General features: G+C 54.2%; 1 long non-coding RNA gene across 2 annotated transcripts; it reads right to left on the reverse strand.

Annotated features, from left to right (window-relative positions):
* Positions 1-1,601: 1,601 nt before the first annotated feature.
* LOC119543230 lies at positions 1,602-21,911 on the reverse strand. 2 transcript variants are annotated; one of them, XR_005218540.1, is made up of 3 exons: positions 21,242-21,911; positions 5,418-5,552; positions 1,602-3,122 (listed from the first exon to the last, which is right to left on the reverse strand). It is a non-coding gene; the product is annotated as an uncharacterized LOC119543230 (long non-coding RNA). The 2 variants fall into 2 exon arrangements; XR_005218541.1 differs by having other exon boundaries at positions 5,398-5,552.
* Positions 21,912-23,499: the final 1,588 nt, after the last annotated feature.

Below are 23,499 nucleotides of genomic sequence, written 5' to 3' on the forward strand. Positions count from 1 at the left end.
CATGGCCCCCCCTAATCCCACTGGCCCCCCTCATAAGCCACATTTTTATACAACTGTCTTTGAGATTCATGGGTTCTGGGTTGTAGTTTGATAGTTCCAGGTATCCACCACCAGCTACCCCAATTCATTAGAACCTAAAAAGGGTTGTCTATATTGTGCATAAGAGTGCCCACCAGAGTGACCTCTCGGCTCCTTTTGGAATCTCTCTGCCACTGACGTTTATTTCATTTCCTTTCACATCCCCCTTTTGGTCAAGAAGATGTTCTCCATCCCACGATGCCGGGTCTACATTCCTCCCCAGGAGCCACATTCCATGTTGCCAGGGAGATTCACTGCCCTGGGTGTCTGATCCCACGTAGTGGGGAGGGCAGTGATTTCACCTTTCAAGTTGGCTTAGCTAGAGAGAGAGGGCCACATCTGAGCAACAAAGAGGCATTCGGGAGGAGGCTCTTAGGCACAACCACAGGGAGGCCTAGACTCTCCTTTGCTGCAACCGTCTTCCCAAGGGTAAAACTTATGGTAGAGGGCTCAACCCACCAAACCACCAGTCCCCTATGTCTGTGGTCATGTTAGCAACCATGGAGGTGGGGTAGGCGAATACCCCTGCATTCTCCACAGGCTCCTCAAGGGGGCTCTGCATATTTTTTTCCTTTTTTTTAAAACTCTTTTTTTTTCTAAATCAACTGTATGAAAAATAAAAAAAAAAAAATTTAATAAAAAAAAATTTTAATAAAAAAAAAACATACAATAAAAGAACCTTTCAAAGAGACCATAACAAGGGAGTAAGAAGAAGACAACTAACCTAAGATAACTACTTTACTTCCAACGTGTTCTTACTCTACCCCAAGAAAGTAACCTAATATAGCAACATTTCTGTGAACTTGTTCCTACTATACCCATCAGAAATTAACAGACCATAGTCATTCCTGGGCATTCCCTGAACATTAAATTTACCCACGATAGCTTATCTGTTCTTCTTGGATTATTGTTCTCCCTTCCTTAATTGCTCTCTATCACTAGTTCCCCTACATTCTACATTATAAACCATTTGTTTTACATTTTTCAAAGTTCACATTAGTGGTAGCATATAATATTTCTCTTTTTGTGCCTGGCTTATTTCGCTCAGCATTACGTCTTCAAGGTTCATCCATGTTGTCATATGTTTCACGAGATCGTTCCTTCTTACTGCCGTGTAGTATTCCACCGTGTGTATATACCACATTTTATTTATCCACTCATCTGTTGAAGCCAAATAGGTTTTTATATATACATGTGTTTACCCTTTATTTTGCTCTTCATTCGCTCCTACACATTCAATATTCTGTATTGCATCATTTCTTCAACATGGAGAACTTCTACATGGTGCAAATTAGGAAGATCCAGGTGGCCAACATATGACTTAACAGAATTTCAAAGAAACCACAATAAGAAAAGGATCATTGGCTGTAACCAAAGATATCATAAGTGAAAGTTTTCTCTGACACTACAATTAAAGGGATTTACTCTGTTCTGGGTAAAATTAATAAAAGAGGACAATATCCAGACGTAAATCATTTATTCCTTTTATTCCAAGAATATAAATAATATTGTAATCACACAGAGAAGAATGAAATAAGATGTTACTCTCAGAAAAGAAAAATCTCACGGGCCTGAAATAATTTCTCTGTGTCATTTGACTATGGAGCTACAACTAATGAGTTTTGAGGGTTGTATTTGTAGCCTTTAAATTCTTAGCCCTCCCAATGGACTATTGTGAAGGAAATCCACAGACTATGAGGGTTCAGCAGATACTCCACTCACAAATCTTCTTAGAAGAATACACTCAAAGACATATTTCTATTGACTTTTATATCAAGCATTGGAGAAATCTCATGATAGGACAAGAGGTGGAATAAAGCAAATGTTTGCAAACACCAATATTAAAAGTAGGATTGGTTTACAGATTATTAAAACCTAGCAAGGCAAATGTCAAACAATTCTAAGAAAAGATAATGTTTAAACCGTAAATGTAAAATAAAGGGATATAAGCCTGAGCCCTGCCCAGGAGTTCAGAGATGACCGTGCTCTTTAGTGTCCTGTGAGAAACACCTGCTGAGCAGCCAGGACGCTCAGGGTCAATGAGAAGGACGCCTGGAAAGGGCTTGTGACCAGAGGGTGATCCTGGACTTAGAGCAACAAGGCTTCTGGGCCCTCACTCCCTGCCCACTCACTGCCAACGGTGTGTGCCGTGGCGGTCGCTGAGCCGGCAACTCGTGGAGCCGGGCACCGGGAGGAGATGGTGCCAAGCGGTCACCCCCGACAGTCAGTCATTGAACAGATGTGCGTGGGTAACCCCACATCAGGGGCTCCATCCCTGGGGACGCAGGGCCCTAGCTCCATGAGGAAGGTGATTTCAAAGCCAAGTGAAAAGCAATCAAACACACTTGGCCTCACTAGAGAGAGAAATTGGGTGAGGGAGGGACTGACAAGACAGGAGGGGTTGTGGTTTCCTGGGGCTGCTGCAACAAAGCATGAGAAAACTGATGGCCCAAAGCAGCGACATCATTCCTTCGCAGTTCTGGAGGCAGGAGTCCGGCGTCGGGGTGGGGAGGGCTGCGTGCCCTCGGGGACTCCAGGGGTGGCCCTGCCTGGCTTTTCTGTCTCCTGGTGGCTCCAGCTGTCTTGGAGCTTCTCAGCTTGTGGCTGCCTCTCTCCGGTCCCCACTCCGTCACCATGGGGTGCCCCATCTTCTTACAATGAACCCTGGTAATCAGGAGGCTCTCATCCGTGGTCCTCAACTTAAATGCGTCTTCAGGGATCCTTTTTCCAAGTAAGGGCAGGTTCACAGGTCCTGGGAGGATGTCATTTTGGGGATGGTGGGGTCATTCAGCCCCCCAAGGCTGGGGAGGATGGCTCTATTTCTGGAGCTTAGGGGAGGCCTCGTGGGGATGGTGGCCTGAGAGGCAGCGGCCATGGGGAAAGCAGGCGATCAGCAGGGCGAAGGCCCCGGGGCAGCGGTCAGCGAGGAAGGCCAGCTCGGCTGGACGTGGCGAGCCAGATGGAGGACAGTATCAGCGGCATCGGAGGAGGAGGCAGGATGGGGCGTTTCTAAAGGGGCAGGAGACATGAGCAGGGGGTGGGGTCTGCAAGGGAAATGCAGATATCAGGATGAAAGTGACACTTAGCATGGTTTGAAATTTCTTAATTTAGATATCAGCGAGTTTGGGAACAGAAAGATGTGCAGTTGCTGAAAATATATATCTTGATATTAATTCTCTAGTTATAACTTAAAGCAGGAGACATGAATTGAAAGGCTGTAACATTATTAGCTCCTGGGCTGACACTTTGATCCGTGACATTTTAGCCGGGAGCAGAATTTTATTGCCACATTATAAAGTCTTAAAACATAGTGTTTCTCATAGCTGTACTTGGCAGTAGCTACAAAATGTGTGCAAGCATAATTATGCTCTCAGAGACTCATGGTGAGGGTATTTTAAAGTCTAAAAGCAGTTATTTTCTATGTTGCCATTTCCATTTGTCTTTAAATAAATGTTTAAATGTTCATAAAGCCAGTTCACATGCAAATGCTCATGTTTTCAGCTGCAGCAAATACGCCCTCAGAAAGCAGGGTGCAGCAATGGGGGCTGGGTTGTTGCCGGGTGGTGCTCTCACCCATTGCTAAGCCTGAAATCTGCCTGCTATTAGCACCCAGGGGTGGTGTCGGTGGGCATTGCTGAGGCCAGGAAAGCCAGACTTGGGGTGATATGTCCATGGTGGGGGAGCGAGACATTAAGGACTGTGCTTGGACAAAGTGAGGGGAGCTAGAGCTCCCCACAGTGCCCAGTGTGACGGTTCGGTTCACGTGCCAACTTGGCCAGGTGACGGTGCCCAGGTTAGGCACTGGCTAACCGTTACTGCACGGACATTTTGTGGCTGGTTAATAAACCAGAAGGCTGGTTCATTAAATCATTAGTTAACTGATTGCATCTGTGGCTGATTACATCTCTGATCAACTAAGGGAGTGACTTCCGCATTGAGAGAATCCAATCAGTTGGGTTTAATCCAATCAGATGAAGACTTTTAAGGGAGAAGAGAGAACTTTCACTTCTTGAGCCAGCCTCTCCTGGGGAGTTCATAGAGGACCTTCACTGGAGTTGTCAGCTCATGACCTGCCCTACAGAATTTGGACCTGTGCATCCCCTCAGTTGCATGAGACACTTCTATAAATCTCATATTTACTGATATCTCCTGTTGGTTCTGTTTCCCTAGAGAATCCTAACACACCCAGTGAGAGCTGAAATTACTTTGGTCTGGTCACAAATGGCATTTAACCTTTCTTAGGTATTTCATCAAGGTGGATATTGAGAAACCATAATTGCTGGTGGTGTTGAGAGGCATTTATGTCTGCCCTCTGCATCCCAGACAGGTCTACAGACTCCTTAAGGAGATCTATTTCCTAGTTCCCATAATATAGGTTCCTGTCACCACTGGCATCATCACCATCGTCATCATCCTTATTGTTGTCATCACCATCAACACCATCTTCACCACCTTCAGCATCTTCACCATCATCACAACATCACCATTTTCATCATCACCATCACCATCACCTCAGCATCATCTCCATCTCGATTATCATCACCATCACCACCACCACCATTATCATCATCATTGCTATTATCTTCTTCATCATGCCCATCACCACCATCACCATCACCATCATCACCATCATCACCATCACCACCACCACCATAATCATCATCATTGCTATCATCTTCTTCATCATGCCCATCACCACCATCACCATCACCATCATCACCATTTTCATCATCACCATGATTTCCATCACCCTCATCATCATCTCCTTATTCACCACCATCTTCATCATCACCATGACAATAATAGCAATAGCAGCTCACCTAACTGGGGATCTTGCTAAGAAACTTCTCACATAAGGTGATTTGACCTAAACACAGGGCATGGTTATGATGGTGGAGAATGAGGTATCTGGCACCTAATAGGATCCATCATAAAAGCTTTTGAGAGTCAATCTTTCAAGGCTGGGACCCATGGAAGCTAAAATTATGAACAAAATCAAGTTTGCCTTTGGCAGGCTTCCTCCCTCATCTAAAACACTCCCCATTCCCTTGACTGCCCACCTATATATTCACCAAACACTGGCTGAGCAGTTGCTGAGTTCCAGGAATGTTGTAGACATGAGGGGCATCCAGTTTTCCCCAGTCCCTCTGCCCACCCAGCCAGGAGCTCCTGACACCAAGAGGCTTCAAGCTGGAGGTGGTCTTAAGACCCAACTCCCCCAACTCAGTGTGCCAAAGCTGAGAAGCAGGAGCCTGTAGGATGGGGGGATGAAAGCCACGTCTCCCAGGTTTAGATCCACCCACAGGACAACCAGCTCACCCCGTTGCAGGCGTCCTCACCCTGGTGCAGAGCCACACCCCTGCGGAGCTCCCACGGGGTCTCAGTAACCTTCCAAGGGCTTCTCCATCCGCGTCTCTTCAATTCCGTTCCACAGATGTACTGAGCCCTCCCGAGAGCAGAGAGCAAGCCAGGTTCTGTCAGAGATCGAGGGGAAAATGCAAAGTACAGTCCTGCTCTAAGGGGTTTTATGATTTGGTTGCTGAAACAAGACATCCCTGCATGAAAATTTAAACACCACAAGACAACAGCACAAAAGAAACCGTGGGGCGGGCCATGAGTTACTACCAACATTGATGGGGCTCTGCGGCATACCAGTTGCTTCCACGCGAGCTCCCGACCTGGCCAAGGAGCCACCATCTCGCTCCTTCTAACCCAGCAACTTCCCCTAGAGGCTCACCCCCACCCGGTGCCACCCTCACCACGCTGGCCACATGCAGCTCTCCCGACACTCAACACTCGGGACCCGCGGTCCCTCCCCTACACCCGGTGGCTTAGCCATCAGCACAGGAGCGGACTAATGCCAGCAGCCCCCCCCCCCCCCAGAGCACTGGGCAGCCACCAGGGTGCCCCACCCGTGGGCACCCTTAAATTAAATAATTTAAGAGTGAGGCACCGGGTGCTTGGGGCGGCAGCATGCAGGGGCCGCGGCTCCACCTCCCCTTTCCCTCGTGCCTTGTCCGTGGCTGGGAAGACCACCCGTTGGGAAGGAGAAAACGCACCAGAGGAAGGACGGGGCTGGAAGGGCCCCCAACCCACAGCAGACGTTCTGAGTGAGAAGACGGCATGCAGGTGTCCATCTACGGAGGCCCAGGGGCACTTGCACCCCGGTTCCCTCACTACCTCAGCCCTGGTGGGCTCCCTGGCTGGCAGGACCCCAGCAGCTGCTGCCCTGGGCAGGGTCCCCAAAGGAGTCCTGGGGGCAGGACGAAGCCCAGACAGACGAGCCCCTGGGCTGTACTCCAGGCTTCTAGGGCCATTTCTCTGTGCAGAGCCTCCCAGGTGGGACACGTCCAAGGAGACCCCACACCTTTACAGCCTCCCAAAGACACCTGTGTGAGAAGATGAGTCGGAGTCACCCATGACCCCTCCAACTCAGGCTGGGCGGCCGGACAGGTGCTACGTGCTCCGAGAGGGGCCTCATGGTCCCGTGGGGAAAACAGGAAAACCGACCCACAGAAAGATGCTGATGCACTGGTCCTCAAGGGGCTCCCTGTGTGGCCAAGGCCAGGTGGGGAAGCCCGTCTCCTTGCCGCCCCCAACACTGGCTGTGCTGAGACGTGTCTGGGAGAAGCCTCTGCACGGCCAGGCTGTGGGCGCCCAGGGCTGGGCCTTGCAGGGGGCAGGAGGGTGCACGAGGCTGGGGAGGGAGCCATGCGCTCCAGCCAGGACTTCCTGGGCCCATGGTCCTTCTGCAGCCAACAGTGGTGGTTTCCTCACGTGCCCCAGCCCCAGACTCCTACCTCCTGGTGCCTTCAGCCAAGGAGAAGGCAGAGCCACGAAGGACAGGAGGGAGGCCCAGCCAGCGTGGGGTCCAGCACCCGGCACCTGCAGACATCGGTGCAGCCGCCCTCGGGACACCTTCCCAGCGTCTGCATCCGCCCGGACGGGCCTTGGCCCAAACTGAGTTTTGAGCTTGAAATACACTTCGGCGTGGGGAGTGGGAAGAGTGAAACCGATCGTTGCTCCATTTGTCCGCTGCTTTCCCTGATCTAACCCAGCAGACACTTATCAGGCACCGGCTGTATGCCTGGCACCGCCCCCAGCACTGAGGCCCGGGGTGCAGGGCACAGGATGCTGCCCCAACAAGCCGATGCCCTGGAGGTGATGAGGTCAGGTCGGGTCTTCAGGTCATCTCAGCAGAGGAACGTGGGGGTTGGGGGGTCAGGGACCCCAGGAAGGCAGCAGTGGGGTGCCCAGCGCAGGCCTCGCCTCGCCGTACAGGGGTGCTGACGTGAGCAGGAAGCAGTCATCGTGCCCCCGGATTCACAGGCCACCAAACCACCCCCCAACTGCCAGAGGCCACCGGGAGCAGCTGAGCCGGTGTGGACGCAAACGGGAACAGTGCCAGGCAGTGGATGCACGTCTCCCTTAAATTTTATGGACTACATTCCCCTTTGATTTAAGCACTAAGAAATTATTTAAAGTTTCAATAAAAAAATAAAAAACCTCCTCAGGTCAAAAGCAGGGAATGACGGGCTAATAAATTGGAATTGCAAAAAGTGCTCTCGAGTTCCTCTACCGCGGGGAGCAAATGGCCTGGCGCAGCTGGAATTTGTTACAGTAAAATCCCCTCTGTGAGAGGCCGGAAGGCGCGTGGCTGACCCGTGAGGCCGCCACAGGGTTGTGGCCGCTGCCATGTGTCCGTGGCCTCCTGAGGAGCTGCCCGCTGTGCGGTGGGCCCTGTGGGGTGCGGCTGGTGGCCACGGCCGCCCCGGGCAGAGGCAGGAGGGTCAGCTCCGTGGGCCTCTCAGTGTCAAGAGAGGCCTCGCTCTGTGGCAGAGGCTCTCTGGCCTCTCTGTCCTGCAAGAACGAGCACAAGGATCTTGCCCAAATCCTGTTTCTTTCCCTTCGGTGCAAGCCCAGGCCCGTAGGCAGCACCCACCAGGCTCGCGTCCTTTAGAGCCACCTGCCAGCTGCCTACACTCGCTGGGCCCACCGAGTACTCGTGGGCACCAGGCAGATGGCCGAGATGCCCCCTAAACCCTGGAGCCAGGTGTTTGGGAAACATGTGGACAAATTAAGCAGGTTTTGCAGAAGTAAAAATGCAATTTGGCAGCTATGCGTTCTCAAACCTCAATGAGGGCGTTGTACCACCCACGTCCAGCGGGCAGCATGCCCAGGTGAGTGTTGCTGTGGGGGGTGACGCAGAGTCCCCGGGCCACACCGGGTGGGTGGAGAGGCCCGGCAGCACAGGTCCCCGCACCCACTCTGGGTCCAGCCCCAGGCTCGGGGGCCCTGAGAGCCGGGCGTGTTGTCCTGCTGCCCTGTGTCTGTTTACCAATCAGTAAACCCCAGGTAACCATCGCGTCCACTTCACAGAGCTGTTGCCTCCTAAGGCACAAGAAGCACTTAGACTTGCCCCCCAGGTAGCCCAGCATCTGCCAGGTCCTGTTATGGGGGATAAAAGAATTGGGGCCTGGCTCCGACTTCAACGGGCTAGCAATGGAATAAGAGCAAAGAAACTTAGGTTTGTTGGTGAGCCCTTTTATTTCATTTGCTTTTTTCTTAATTTGTTTTTGCAAGGAAGTTAGTGCACGTCTCCCTGGGGCTTGTCACTGGTGAGAATAGTAGACACCACCTGCCCCTGCAATCCCACGCGAGCCCATCTGCATCTGCCTTCCCCCCACTTCCCCTCCAGAAATCGGCTGGGACACCCCGAGGGGCTTCCAACCAGCCTCGTGCACATCAACGCCACAGTTACCAGACGCTCGGCCTCCACAGCGCAACGCAGTCCCTCGGCGCCACTGGCCATCACCAATATGAGGTTAGCTCAGGAAGATGTATTACAGTTTTAAAACAAATACTGAAATGTGTTTTAAAGTATATTTAAAGTTAATCATAATACCAACACTGATCTTTCCAGAGCTTATACCTTTCTCCAGAGATGCCTAAATCCAAGCAGAAGAGGAGTGATTCAGGCTGTAGGTAAGACTTGGCAGCACTTCCCTTTCTTCTTTATTTCAACTCAGTGAGACAACCCAACCCCGGTAGTGAGGGTGCTCAGAAAAGGCAGCAGGGGCTGCACAGACCCGCCAGGTTATTCCGCACGTTTGGATTTAACACACCCGGAAGTGACGGAGAATTCACCCACTAAGACCACATGCAAGTTCTGCTTCCACCCAGAATACGCCACCTGGAAGAACCTCACTCCCAACACGGCAATGACAAAAAGCCAGGGAAACTACAGAATCATAGCTTCGGGGTCCGCCAGAATACTGAGTTCTCAGGGCAACCAAGTAGCCCAGAATCCGAAAAGAGCCAGGCTCCTCCAGGGGCACAGGTACAAGTTGTCACCTGGCGGGAAGGGGCGGCCACCATAGCGACAGGTAAGGAGGAATCAGCTAAAAGTTTCCGTGTGTCATAGTGGCCAGGTGTGGCCCAAGTGGCAGTAGGGCGCCCTGGGAGCCCCAGGCCAAGGAGAGCTCACCTGCTCATGCTTGTACCTGCACCAGCTGAGCATGAGAAGGTGGTCAGGGCCCAAGAACAGACAGAGCCTCCCCAGGTGACGTGGCAAAAAGCTCCATCCCCAGCCTGCACCTTCTGTCATTTGGGGCAAAAGCCTTCAGCCATCAACAGGGAAGAGAAAGTTTTCACCTCCAGAGCGTAGGTGGGTCCCATCGCAGCTGGTGGGGAGGCAGCCCTCGGCTCAAGGTCACATATGAATAATTCAGACATGTCCTACCACTAGCGGAGGGGCTACATCCCTGCACAAAATCCACCTCAGGGAGAAGGCAGACCCTAGAAAGTCCTACCCCTGAGGCCAAGAACCAAGAGGCATGCCTAAGACTTCTGCTTGACAAGGGAACAGAAAACCACCCTGCTGTCCACCAGTCTGGCAAACGCTGAGCAGTGGGCGACGGCCATCTACTCTGGAGGAAGCGGCAAGCACAGAGAGAGGCCCCCACTTTGGTGATGATGTGTGCAAATCAGCTAAAGAGCAGGAACTCTGAAATAGTTGCCCAGGGACCCCAGTCCTCACCTAAGGACAAAGCCAGTGCAGCCCAAGGCTACAAGAATTTGAATCCCAGTGTGCACTGGAGGCAACAATCCAAAATCCACTTATGCTCTTGAGTACCTGGACTCTACGCCCAACACTAAAGACCTGACAGAGGACAAAGTGAGCCCATTTCCAGGCATAAACACTAGCTGTGGTCTTAACAGTCCTGCACAGGATGCCCAGCATGCAATCAAAAATGATGAGACACACAGTAAAGCAAATAGAATAACCCATTTTCAAGAGCCACACAGTCAATAGAACCAGACTTGGAGATGACCATCAGAAAAGGAACTTAAAATACTCATGGTGTTTAAGTTAATATGTTCAAGGATCTAGTGGAAAGGTGGGAAACATGCAGAAACTAGTGGGGAAATCCATTAGAGAGAAGGAAACTATAAGAAAGTAAAATGGAAATGGTAGAAACGAAAACACAATTTCAGCGATGAAGAAAAAGTTCCTTTGACTGTCTTATGAGTAGACTCAACACAACTCAGGAAGGAACCAGTGAACTTGAAGACAGGTCAATAAAAATTATGTAAACTGAAGCAAAGATATTTCTAAGTGTGGAAAAAAAGGACTGTGAGATATTATCAAACCAACTAACATATGTGTAATTGGAGACCTAGAGGGAAAAAGAGAAAGGGAAATGGAGAGAAGCAGTATTTTTGGAGAAAGGGACCAGGGATTGCCACAGATCTAAGAATCTCAGAGAACCACAAGAAGCATAGAAATGCACGCATACGCACATACATGCACACAAGAAGCAGGTGCAACACACGTGCCCACACATGCACACACATGCACACGCACAGTCCTACCTGGACATGCCATATTCAGACTATTGAAGACCAAAGAGTGGCTTTTTAAAATATAAACCAGATCAAGTCATAACCCTGTTGAAATTCCTCTCATAACTTCTTATCACATAAAAGAATCTTCAACCCTCAGCATGATTAACAAAACCCTACCTGAGCTGGCCCTGGCATCCTCGTTTCTCACCATCCTTCCCTTTGGGGTTCACAAGCCTGATGGTCAGCCTGTGATCCCTGATGTGCACAGGACACTCCCATCTCAGGGGATTTCCCTTGGAATTCCCTCAGATATCCACATGGATTTATCCCTCACTCCCTTCAGGCCTCTGCTTGTCAACTAGGCAGAGATGCCTTCCTTTACCCCTGTCTAAAACCAAAAGTTTGTCACAACTTATGCCCTTACCTTGCTCTATCAGCACCTGTTAGGTTATGCATTTATTCTTGTTGCCCATCTCCCCTCCTAGAACACAACACCCGGGGGGCAGGTCCTCTGCTGTCATGTTCTCTGTTGTGTCCCCAGTGTCTGGAAGGTCCAGGTGCATACACGGAGCTCAACACCTGGTTACGGAAGGTGGGTGAGGGTGGAGACCAAAGGAGCAGAACTCTGGACCCCCCAGCAAAATCAGTCAAATCAGCTCTGCCCTTGTCTTTTCACACTGGGCTCACAAGCAGTATTTTCTTTAATGAAGAGGTTCCATTGTAAATTTTTTTAAAAAGTTGGAAACCATGGATATGCTGCTCACCAAGCCTTACTGATTTAGGCTCCACGATGTTCCTCAAATGAGTCCTTCCCCCCGTTCGGACAGTGTTTGCTCTGCTGAGACTCAGGACTGCGTCCCTCATGGGCCTCACAGCTGCCTGGCTGGCTCCGGCCCCCCAGCTCCTCTCCCGGGCAATTCACGACCAGACGCGCCCCAGTGCCATCCTCCCAGCCAGTGCTCAGACCAAAACACAACCAAGGAAGAAGCTTCAACGGCTTCTCATCGTACATAATTTAATCTCAAAACTTTTTTTAAAATGTTTTGTATGTTTTGTTTTTAAATGTTTTCAAACTTACAGGACAGTTGCAAAAATAATACAAACCCCATACAGAGAACTCTAACATTCTCCCACCCACCCCAGATACCCAGATCCACCAATTTTAACATTTAGCCCCCTTTGCTGTATCATTCTCTGTCATCTGTCTATCCATCCAGCCAGCCAGCCAGCCAGCTAACTATCCATCCATCCATCCACCCACCCATCTATCTATCCATCCACATTTATATTTACCTATTTTCTTAACATTTGAGGACAAGTTGCACACATCACATTCCTTGAACGCGTAATTCCACATGCATTTCCTACAAACAAGGATATTAACTTATGTAATCTCAACTGCAGTTTTTACTTAATCACTTAATATCAAGAAATTTAACATTGATATAAAGCTTACATCCTACATCCCAATTTTTTTCATGTCCCAATAATGTCCTCTTGAGCCTTTTATCCTCCATTCTTACATCCCATCCAGTATTGTGTATTGCATTTAATTGTCATTAGTGTTTTGGTTTACTGTTTTTTCTTTTCCAATTGTGGATACATATATATAACAAGTCTTCCCATCCCAACCCCTCCCAACATAACGCTCCAGTGGGATTAATCACATTCACAATGTAGCTGTACCTCCACCACCATCCATCACCGGAACTTTCCTTCCACCAGGAACAGAAACCCCACAAGGTGTGGTGTCCGAGACCCTGAGGAAACTGATTCCTGGGAAAAAGGGACATTGGGGTCCTTGTAAATGGGGAAAGTCCCAGACAAGGTGCCAGAGCCGAGAGGATGAGGGAGGTCCCTGCGCATTGGCCTGGAGCTGTTCTCTAAACTCATCGTATGGATGGGCTCTGGAGGAGAGCATGTGCCCTCAGGAGCCACCAGACAGATGGCACCAGGCACACCTGCTCCCAGCACGTGCAGGAGGGTCACTCTGTCCCTCTGGAACCAGGACCTGGGTCTGCACTGGAGCGTGGGCTGGGGCCGTGCTGAGGGGAGGTGGGGGGCAGCCAGCGCCACAAGATCCTACCACTTTTAAGTGGCCTTTTCTTGATCCAGCACTTTCCCATTACTACAGTCCTTTCATTGTCTTCTGGAGCTTTGAAAAAGATGTTTCTGCCAATTCTTGCTGGTTGTTCAAAGTTTCTGTGGGAGGACAGAGCCCTGAGACATCTCACTCCACCACCTTGATTGGGAGGACTAATGTCCAAACTTTCTTATCACAGGCAGTGTGACCTTCTCCAATTTAAATCTCCAGATTTATCTTCCATTTCCCCTGATGCTGTCCTCTGCTCCCAGCTCAGTGCCCCACCCATTATTCTGCAAACACAGCAGGTGTAGCTGCAGCAGGTGTAGCTGCAGCTGGGAACGGCGGCTCTCCTCTTGGCTCTCTCTGCCTAAATCCACCTGAACTCCCAGGCCTCAGCCAGGTGTCACCTCCATGAAGCCTTTCCTGGCTCCCTCGGCCCTCAGGTGCATCCTGGTCTGACTCCGTGCTTCTTCATGGCTCAGCTTTTTAAGTTGAGCCTTTCCCAACAGATGGTAAACAATTTGAAGGAAGAAAATCCCTCCTTACTAATTTAGCACTTTTTATGTTCTTAATCTTCAGTGTCCTGTACACACTCCCTTTCCTTCTTTGGGCCTCGTGATGTTCAGGTCAGAAAGGACTCACGTGCTTGTCTCTAGATCGGGCTGGTCTGTGGAGCTCCCGGCCCACACGTCTAAATCTACCCACATGTGCATGGGAATCTCAAGGAACGACAAACTGTGGACGCCAACAAGTAAACTCACACCGCACCTGATTCTTGTCTGGTAGCCAGGAACAGAGACTAGCAATGAAGATGGGAAGACCTCACTGCTGGAGCAGGGCTGCAAGCTCATGAGCCGTCTCCTCACGTCCCTTCCGGCTGGTCACATCCGGCCTCCACGTCCGGACACCCCTGCTCCACACACACTTGTCCACTTCTGCGAGCTCCAGCCACGAACCCGCATGGGCTGCCCCAACACTTCCCTATTTCCTGCAGCTCCCTGCCCCCCTGGTTAATCTCAGATGGCCCCCATTGCCCTTTGCCAGGACAGAAGCACAGTCCATGACCCACAGAGCAAGCCCAGGTGCCCTCCTCCGCAGAGCCCCGAACCGTCAGGCGAGCTGGGGTCCGCAGCCCTCCACATCAGAAGCCCCTGGCCTGCTTCCACCTGGCGCCCATCAGAGTGGTCCTGAGCTGCTCCAAGACCTCATCGACATTGCAGTGGACGATAACCGCAAAGGACCAAGAACTCTCAGAGCCCAGAAGAGATTCCCAATGCCCGTGAGCTCTTTGAACAGAGTGACTCTCAGCTCTTCTGACCTTTGCCCTTCTCTGGGGTTCTTCCCCAGTGGCACTGGCTGGATGTTGCAGACCTGTCTCCAGGGCACAGGCTCAGTGGGATTTTACTTAACAACGGCAGCTCCGCAGCCTCACCTGTCTGCACCCTCACCTGCACGTGGAGGTGTGCCAGGACCACCTGTTGACTGCTGAAAGCGCAACACTTGGAGCATGCCCCATCCTTTCCTGAGCAAGGTTCAGGGTGCCCGGCTGCTTCACCAAAGCTGGGTGGCGTCTTTGGGAAGGCGAGGGTGGGAGGAAAGGTGTGGAGACAGGGGCCAGCCCGCTCAGGGCTCCACCCTGCTCGACAAGGTCTGCGGAGGTGAGTGGGAGCAGCGGCCCCTGGGAGTCACAGCCTGGCACACCCTCGGCTCCACAGCTCACCCGACGTGGCCACCAGGGAGCTGAGCAAGGTGCTCCCGTCCCCTGAGCCCGGTTTCCTCCGAGTAATCTGTGCTGTGTCTGCATCTCGGTCTCACTGTGAAACACAGGAGAAGACAGTGGATGTGCACCATTAATGGGCAAAGGACTTGAATAAACATTATACTCTGAATATATATTCCATACATTGAAATATTCTAAGTTCTATATGTATTACAACATACACTCTATGTATCAAACATATATATCAAATATCATGACCAATAAGCACAAGAAAACTTGCTCCACAGCATCAGCCATTAGGGAAATGCAGATCAGAACCACATTCAGATGCCACGTCGTGCCCTAGGACGCTAGGATCAAACAAAACACATGGAAGGAAGTGTTGGCGAGGGTGCGGAGAAATTGGAGCCCTTGTCCACTGTGGTGGGAACGGAAGGCCGTGCAGCCACCGTGGCTCAACAAGTGAAACAAAACTACCAAAGGACCCGGCAGCTCCACTCCTAGGAATGTGCCCCCGAAGGACTGAAAGCAGGGACTCGGGCAGAGATCTGCACACCAGTGTTCATCGCAGGAGTATCCACAGACAGAAAGGGAAGGACCCCGATTTCATAGGAAAAGAGGGGTGACAGGCAAGTGAGCACAGTCAGGGGTAATTTCCAATGAGGACAAGTGCCAGAGACAACCGATGGGCTGCTGGGATGGCGAAGACAGGGAGGGAGCTTTAGGTGGGTGAGGACGGGCACCTGCCGCTGGGCTGGGAATGATGAGGAAGACCCGGGCCCTCCTGGGAGCCGTGAAGCAGGAGGTGAGCTGTGAGCAGCTGCCACCGCTGTGCAGAGAGTGGGGGACTGGGAGCCCCAGGGCCTGGAGGCAGCCGTCCCACCCTGCAGGGCTCATCCTGGGGGACAGGAGGGCAGGAAGAGCGGAGCAGGACCCAGCCTGGGAGAAGGGGAGAGGACGGAGCCTGCAGAGGCTGATTCTGCTGGCCTGTGCCCCACACCCCACAGACCTACGGCTCCGAGGCCCACGTTGGGGCTCCAGACAGTTTACAGAACACAAACGAAACATGGGAAGTCCACCGCAGGTGCCCCTCTGAAGCCAAGGTTTTAAGTAGCTCGAGACAGCAGCTCGGGGGCCAAGCCTGGGCCCAGCCGGACAGGCCAATGGGGAGTGATGGGTGGGCTGGGGGCCGGGGACACCTCCCCAGAGACTTGCTGCCATGTGCAGGCAACCAGGGGGCGGGGGCAGGGGCGGGGGCGGGGGCGGGGGCAGGGGCGGGGGCGGGGGCGGGGGCAGGGGCAGGGGCAGGGGCGGGGACCAGCCCAAACACCGACGACACGCCAGCCCCTGGCCACGCACCTGTCCCGGCGGCCTTCCTCGCGCCCATCAGACCCCCTGGACAGTTGCCCATCCTAGACCCCAGATCCCACTCTGCAGTTCTGGAAAGGGGGTTCCCCAGTGCCTCCACCTCTCCCCTAATTAAACGGATTTCTCCCCAATCCTTGTCCAAAAGGCTGACACACGAATTCCTATTCTTCGTGACCGCATGTTGAAATCTTTACATCACTGAACCCTGACGAGAAGAAGAGTCTCCCGCCAGTGGACAGGAAGCCCGGCGGGGACGGGCAATAAGCTGGGGGCTGTGGATGTGGAGGGCAGGGGTCCAGCTGCTGGGGCCGAGCTGGGGAGATGCACCAAGTCCTGGGGGCTCCCCAGGGCCAGGACAGAAGCCCGGGGCTCAGGGCCTCCACCCTCAGTCTGTGCCATCACAGGTCTGGGGGAGCTGCTTGGGCCAGCCGGAGAGCAACAAGGGCCCCTCACAGTGGGGAGCAGTCCTGGGGTGCAGCTCGGGCAGGTTTGTCTTGACCACCAGACCATCCAGGAGATCCTGTCGGGGCGGCTCCCTCTGGGTGATGGAGAAGTAGTTCACAGCCTTTTACTCACGGCAGGGGTCTCTGCTCCCCACCAGCCACCGCTCCCCCACCCTCCCAGACAACAGAGTCCAATGTTGGGTGCGGAGGTGCCCAGCTCCGAGGGGTGACGCTAAGTCGCAGCCAGCCCTGAGCCAGGGGTGGTGACCCCACTCCCCTTTGGGGGAGGCGTGGAGGAGCTCCACTGAAAGGAAAGCTCAGGAAAAGTTTCCTTTCCAACAAAGTGTCAGCCAAAAGCAGTTCTGCCACCCACCGTGGTCCAGCCTGCTGAGTCTCTGCCCTGCACGGCGCCGTTGTCAATGAGCCGTGAGTGACGCGTCTGTGACCCCTGCTGGGACCTCCTGACATCCGCGTGGAAACAGAACGTCCTGGTGGCACAAGTCACTGGAAGCCAAACTCCACCAATTACAGCTGAAAGCAGGCACTAATTTTCTGCAATTTCTCTTATTTTCCTTAATAGATCTTGTTGGATGGAAGTAATTTTAAGATGTTAATTTTGAAAGCCTAATAATAATGTTACTCCCAGTGAAAATGGGAAAAGAATATGAATAGGTAACAAAGTAAAGAAATACAGAAAAAAAATGAAGACACTCAGCCTTGCTATAATTAAAGAACTAAACAGAAAAAGTATTGCCGTTCTATGGAATCCATTTTTTTGGCCAAGGAAAGCATTTCCACGAACACGTACTCTTTTCAAAAGAGCTGCCACGCAAAGAACATCTGTAAACACACCAGGGACTGTTCTGGGGAGGGGCGTGGAGTTCTGGGGGTTTATCCCAACCTGGAAACACACAGTTCACGATGCACAACGAAAAGCGTCTCCTTCCCTTCCCCTGCAAGAGCAGGGAGAGATTTCCGCAGGCCCCGGAGCCGGGCACCATCCGGCCCGAACACCTCCAGCTCCAGCCCACAGGGCGCGTCCACCGACCAGGGCTGTCAGCCTGCCTGATGGCGTGTGGGGGGTGGCCGGAGAAACCCTCGGGCAGGGGGAGCCGGGGTCGCGGTACCAAGCGAAGTCCAAGGCAGCTGCCTGGGGTCTGCTCCAGCTGAGGCGCCGAGTCAGCCGTGCCCACCAGGAGCAGCGCATGCCCGACAACCGTGTACCCTGTGACGGCGTGACTGGTGATCACATGCCCAGTGATGGCGTGCCCGGCCACTGTGTGCCTGAGGACTATTTACCCAGCCACTGCGTGCCCGATGACCGTGTGCCCAGGCCCTGAGCTCAGGGCTGGTGATGGTGTACACACCTTCATCCTTAAATCTCCTGGGTCCCAGGACTGCTCGGAGCAGGCTCCTCAGTGCAGTTGGTCAGATGTAATTAAAATACCATTTACTGTAGAATGCCAAGACCCCTTTGGCATGTGAATAAGGGTTAAAGTTGGCAAAGGAAACAGGGTTGACCTGATGCGTGAACTAGACAAAGACTAATTGATTACAGGCTGCGTATCTGCCAGGCTCAGCCATCAAGGCCTTTCCACCCTGGGATAGGCCTGATCCTCTCTCATCCAGAGGGGGAAACTGAGGCAGATTGCCTGCACTCCCAGCAATGCAGGGGAAAGGTCTTCACGAAGCCCCTGCCCGCCTTGCCACCCCTCCCGGTCAGCAGTCCCCAAGCGATGCAGCCTCCCCCCAGGCCTCCCACCTCCGGGACCCTCTAGGTCCCACAGCCCCCCAGCCCCATCTCAAGGAATCCACCCCCCAACTGCAAAGCCAGAGGGGTCGCTCTGCCTGAGGCCTGGCCCTGCCTGCATTACCCGTCTCATCTCCTGCAGGACAAAGTCCACCTCCATGGCCAACAGCCAAGGCCCTGCGGGGCCAGCCCCAGCCCTCCTCTCCCGTCCAGAACTCTGTACCCCACACGTGCTCCCCTGAAGAAACAGGGCCCCCTGCTTCCCTCCAGCCCCTGCTGCCCACTCGCCCGGCCACCACTCCCCAGGAGGACCCTGTCCCCGGAGCTGGCCGCTGCCCGTCCCCACACGCCCCAGCACCCCGGCCGGCGGCCCCTGGAGACTCCATTGGGCTGACTCAGGAGAGCGTCCCCGAGCTGCAGCCACGTCGCGTCAGCCCAGGCGCCCCTGCCGTCGGGGCCGGAATGGGTGGGGAAGCACCCCAGCTCCTGACCTGTGAAGAGGGTTTTTGGTCACACCAGGCACAGGCACTGGAGCCCGGCGTTCCCCGGAGACACAGGGCTCCGACCCCCACAGCTGCTCCCTGACGCCCCGAGCGGGCGAGCCGACACCCCCCGGGCCCCGAGCTCCCGCGGAGCCCCGTCACGGTCCGGACAACACTTCCATACAATGACCGTTTCCCACCAAAGCTCGCTAAGTTAATGCTCTGACAGGGGTTTTAGCAGCCACCTCCCCAGTGTTCTCAGTGACGCGTCCACGCGGGCAGCACCACGAGGGACTCACGCCAAGTCCGCGACGTGCTCGGATGACCCTGGGCCGAGGCCGGCAGCCCGCAGGAGCTGGTGAAGCGGCGGGAGCCGTGTCTCTCAGAGCCTCCTCTGTCTGAGCTCTCGTTTCATTTCTAATGCAGTTTAAATCAGGATGACCAAGAGCCCCTGAGGGTTAACGAAGTGCTGGAAAAGCCCAGCACACACAAGTCATGGCCGAGCCTCCGAGCCTCTTTCCTGGAGCTGAAGCTCCGTCCCGTCACGTCTCACACACAAACGGCATTTATTCACTTTGCATCACTGTCTATGAGAAAGATAAACTTGGTTTGGTTGTTCAACGAGTATATTTTTTATCTATGAAAGTTGCTTTGATGCTTTGGGTTGAAGCGAAATGCATCATGCTTTTTCCCATTAAAATTAATGGAAACCTCTTATTTCATGTTTTTTTTGTTTGTTTGTTTTGTTTTTTACCTTAGGGGCAGGTGGTGGATGTAAAGGCACAGACAGTCTTGCCCTGCCCAGGTGGAGACAGAAGGTTACTGTAGCCAAGAGCTTGGAGGTGCCCCAGTGAGGGCTGAGCTCACACCTGGGCTGCAGCCTGCCTCGGTTTACCCAAGGATTGTGCTCAGGAAGTGCTGGAGCTGGGACAGTGCCCTTGGATGGAATCATGAGTCCAGGAGAGGAAGTGAGGGAGACATCTGCAGACCCCCAGAAGGCCTGCCCAGGAGGCTCTGACCTCGCCGTGGCCCAGCACGCGCAGCTCAGCTCTGCCCTGCCCCAGGCCGGCCCCATCCACCAGGAACCTGTTCTTCTGCAAACCTCGAGCTCCTGCAATCTCCAGTCTAAGAGGCTGAATCTGGGGAAACTGAGAAACAAGAATGCACCCCATCTCCTAGGGGCACCCCATCTCTACGGGGGCACTTTGTCTCTCCTGGGGTATCCCATGTCCCTAGGGACAGCTTATCATCCCTGGGGCACCCTGTCTGCCTTCAGGCACCCCTCTCCCCTGGGGCACTCCATCTCCCCTGGAACATTGTCTCCCTGGGACATTCCATCTCTCTGGGGCACCTTGTAGTCTGGAGGCCCTGGGGGTCTGTCAGGGCTGTTGGTTCAAGCAGATGGCAGGGTCCAGCCCAGAGCAGGGCACGTCCCCAGCCGTGAAGCCCCTCTGCACCCCTGCAGCAGCCCGAGTCTGAGGGAGGGTCCCCAACCCCATCCCTCTGGGGGAGACCTGAGCATCCTGGCTGCCAGCCCCTCACCCACCAGCCCAGGAGACTTCAGGGGCAGCCTGACCTCCAGGGTCCCCAGGCTTGTGACTACTGGGTGCCGAGATGAATGTGACATGCTGCGGAGCAGGCAGAAGGGGAGATGCGTGGGCACCCACGGTGGCATTTCCTAGAAGCGGCACTAGCCCCGGGGGAGCCGAAGCAGAAAGCCACCAAAGGAAAGCGCCTTGTGGCCACCTGCGGCACCTCAGGGCCTCGGGGTCACCACACTGGGGGCGGCTCCGAGCCCCTGGAGGGAAGAGCCGAGGGTCGTTCTGGCTCACCCGGTCCCGAGGCAGGAAGCAGCGCCGCGCAGACCCTGACGTGCATCGCGGGCCATACACTTGCTTTAGGGGCACATCGGCCAACAGCACAGCTCACAGGCATTTCCCTGTCCATCGGTTACGGGACGGCGCTTTAGGGGAGTGGACTCGGTGGCCCAAGACGGTGCTGGCTGCTGCGGGGGTGCGTCAAGAGGGAAGGAGGTGGGAGAAGAGACTCACAACCTGTGTGGAGACAGCCAAGGGAGGTTCCAAAAGCCAGAGAGAGGCAGTTGTACTCTGGCACAGTGGAAAGCCGTAGAAGCTTCCAGAACACAGAGGTGGGACAAGAGACGGCAGGGCCAAGACCTCCTCAGGGTCCGGTGTGGGGTCCAGGCTGCCGCAGTAGCCCGGGAGGGGACTTCTCTTGAAACTGCATGGGAATTGCACTGATGCAACTGAAAGTTGCATCCAAAAGGTTTCTTTAAAAACCACCCTCTTGGCTTCAGAAGAAGCTGATTGTTTTCTCAGAATTGACTCAAGGTGGGAAGGGACCAGAACACAAACATTTCAAAATCCTTTGTGCAGGTAAAGGAAAACAGCCCCTTCCGGAACTCAAAGGTGGGTCTCATCATGCACCTGTCGAAGGAAAACAAACCTGCAGTTGGCGGTGACTTTACCAGGAGGGTTGTTGCCACAGAGGGAGAGGCCCCGCGCCGGGCACGGAGGGCGTCTGACACAGAGCGGCGACCCCTGCAGCAGCTGGGACGAGAGGGCGCCGTCAGCAGAGAGCGGATCTGAGAAGCTTTGGGGCTGACGCAGCTGCTTTTCCGGGAGGCACTGAAATCTCGGGGTCCCGGGGAAGGAACGCAGCTTCACCATTCTGATCAACAAGCATTTGGCTCCGACTGGTCGGCGGGACAGACGGTTCAGCTGATCATTTACGAGGCAAAGAGTGAGGACTTGGGGTCTGCTCCCGGCCTCCTCTGGCAAACTAATAGAGGGGGGCTCCTGGCCGGGGGCTGTTCCCCAGAACGCAGTGGCCGGGACGCTGCTTCACCCTTGCTCGTTTCCGAGACCGACTCTCAAGTAAAATTAAACACTGTCAGAGCTGTACAGAGTGAATTGAGGGGAGACAGCTGCTGGGGGCTGGAATATTCCACGAGAGCAGAGGAAATGAGAGCCCAGCTTTACAGGGCAGCGCCTGGGGGAGGAGCTGCTCCGGAGAAACGCCGTCGCTGGCATCTGACCCCGGCAGTGCCCACCTGCTCTCTGCCCTGTGGGAGAGGATGGAGGAACCCGGAGCTGCAGGGAGCTGGGAGCCTGCGGAGCCCACGCCAGGCCTCAGGGCCTCTGTCCCCATGAGCGTGTGGCTGCACAGTCCGTGGAGACACTCAGAACCCACACCAGGCCCTTCTGCGGGGACTTCATCCGGAAACCCGGCAGGTGACCGGGAAAGCGCCTCCTCCCCAGGCCCTGGGGCCCGAGCCCGATGGGTGCCCCTGCCCAGCACAGGTGGGCATCGGCTCCGGGCCGTGGTGCCTGTCAGTTCTCACCCGCTCGTGCATCGGAAACATGCCCACGGCCCAGGAGTGAAGGGAGCCCCAGGCCCGGGAGAGTTATGAAAAATCCGAACTAATTTTCCATTAACGTTTCCTATTTTGGCATCTTAAAGAGAGTCGAAGTTGATTTCAGTTCAACATCCTGTGGGGAAATTAGTGCATTTTGCTAAAGTAGCTTAATAATTGCAGTGACATGAAGGTTAATTGCTTAATCTGGATTGGCACGGAGCAGCCCCCCGCGGTCCCGGTGCAATCTGTGCTGTAATTAGTGCCGGCACTCTCGCTGCGATGCAGAGCCCGGCAAGGTGATCACGGACGTTGCTGCGAGCGCGCTTTGTGCTCTGTGCAGGTTGCCGGACAGGGGTCCGAGGCACCTCACGAGGGGCCAGCCCTTCCTCCCTGCACCTGCTGCCTATGAAAGACCCCGGGAATGCAGTGTTCCAGCACATTCCATCTGCACCTGCAAGTCCCCTCAGCCCTGGGCAGCAGCTACCTGCAAAGAGCCTGGGGACACCTGGGGACAGGCCAGTAGTCCTCGGCTGCAGATGCGGTGACGCGAGCCAAGGTGTCCCTTTGCACCCAGCAGCCCATGCCTCAGATGCACCATCAAGTGTCGTCACAGGAAGGGCGTGACGGAGGGGGGCGGCCCACCCTGGGCACACAAAGACTGGCTCCCAGCCGGCAGCGGAGCTCCCTGGGGTGGGTGGTCTTGCAAGCCCCTGTGGGCCAGCAGCTCGGTCCCACGCTCCGAGGCAGAGATGCAAACACAGCTGAGCGGCTCAGACCCCGGGAAGGCAGCCCCGTGCCACATCGCAGGACGCCTGCAATGTCACCACCAGTGGGTGCACGTCACGTGCGTCCGACTCCGTCACTTCTCAGCAGCTGAACTGAACTTGCTCCTGAGCCCCACTAGGGACATCCCAACTGGCAGGAAAGGCGCAGGGTGTGGTGCGTTCACCACCAGGAAGCACCTAACAGTCCCAGAAAGGGGAACGGAGCCCTAAAGAGAAAAGCAAGTGAGTCCATAGTAAATGAGCAAATCACACTTCGCCCTCACCCGTTCCCCCACATCCGGCTTCAGAAACGACGCCCACGAAGCCCCCGCCACAGCCGCCCCCACCCCACGCTCCTCCCCCAGCACTAGCCCCAGCGCCGAGTCGCAGGTGAGTCATGAACGCGGGGTCAGAGGCTCGTTAGATGGCTCCCCACGGCCCGCTGCCCTCTGGTCACCAAGCAGGTGATCACCCTGCTGACGCGTGCGCTGCCTCACCTCCCGCTGTGCTCCGCCCCCACACTGCGCTGCACCTGCTCATCTCCGCTCCGCCGCCCCCAGGGCGCCGCTGGGCGCAGTTTC

The sequence above is a fragment of the Choloepus didactylus genome, chromosome 8, assembly GCF_015220235.1.
Source record: "Choloepus didactylus isolate mChoDid1 chromosome 8, mChoDid1.pri, whole genome shotgun sequence".
Taxonomy (NCBI): domain Eukaryota; kingdom Metazoa; phylum Chordata; class Mammalia; order Pilosa; family Megalonychidae; genus Choloepus; species Choloepus didactylus.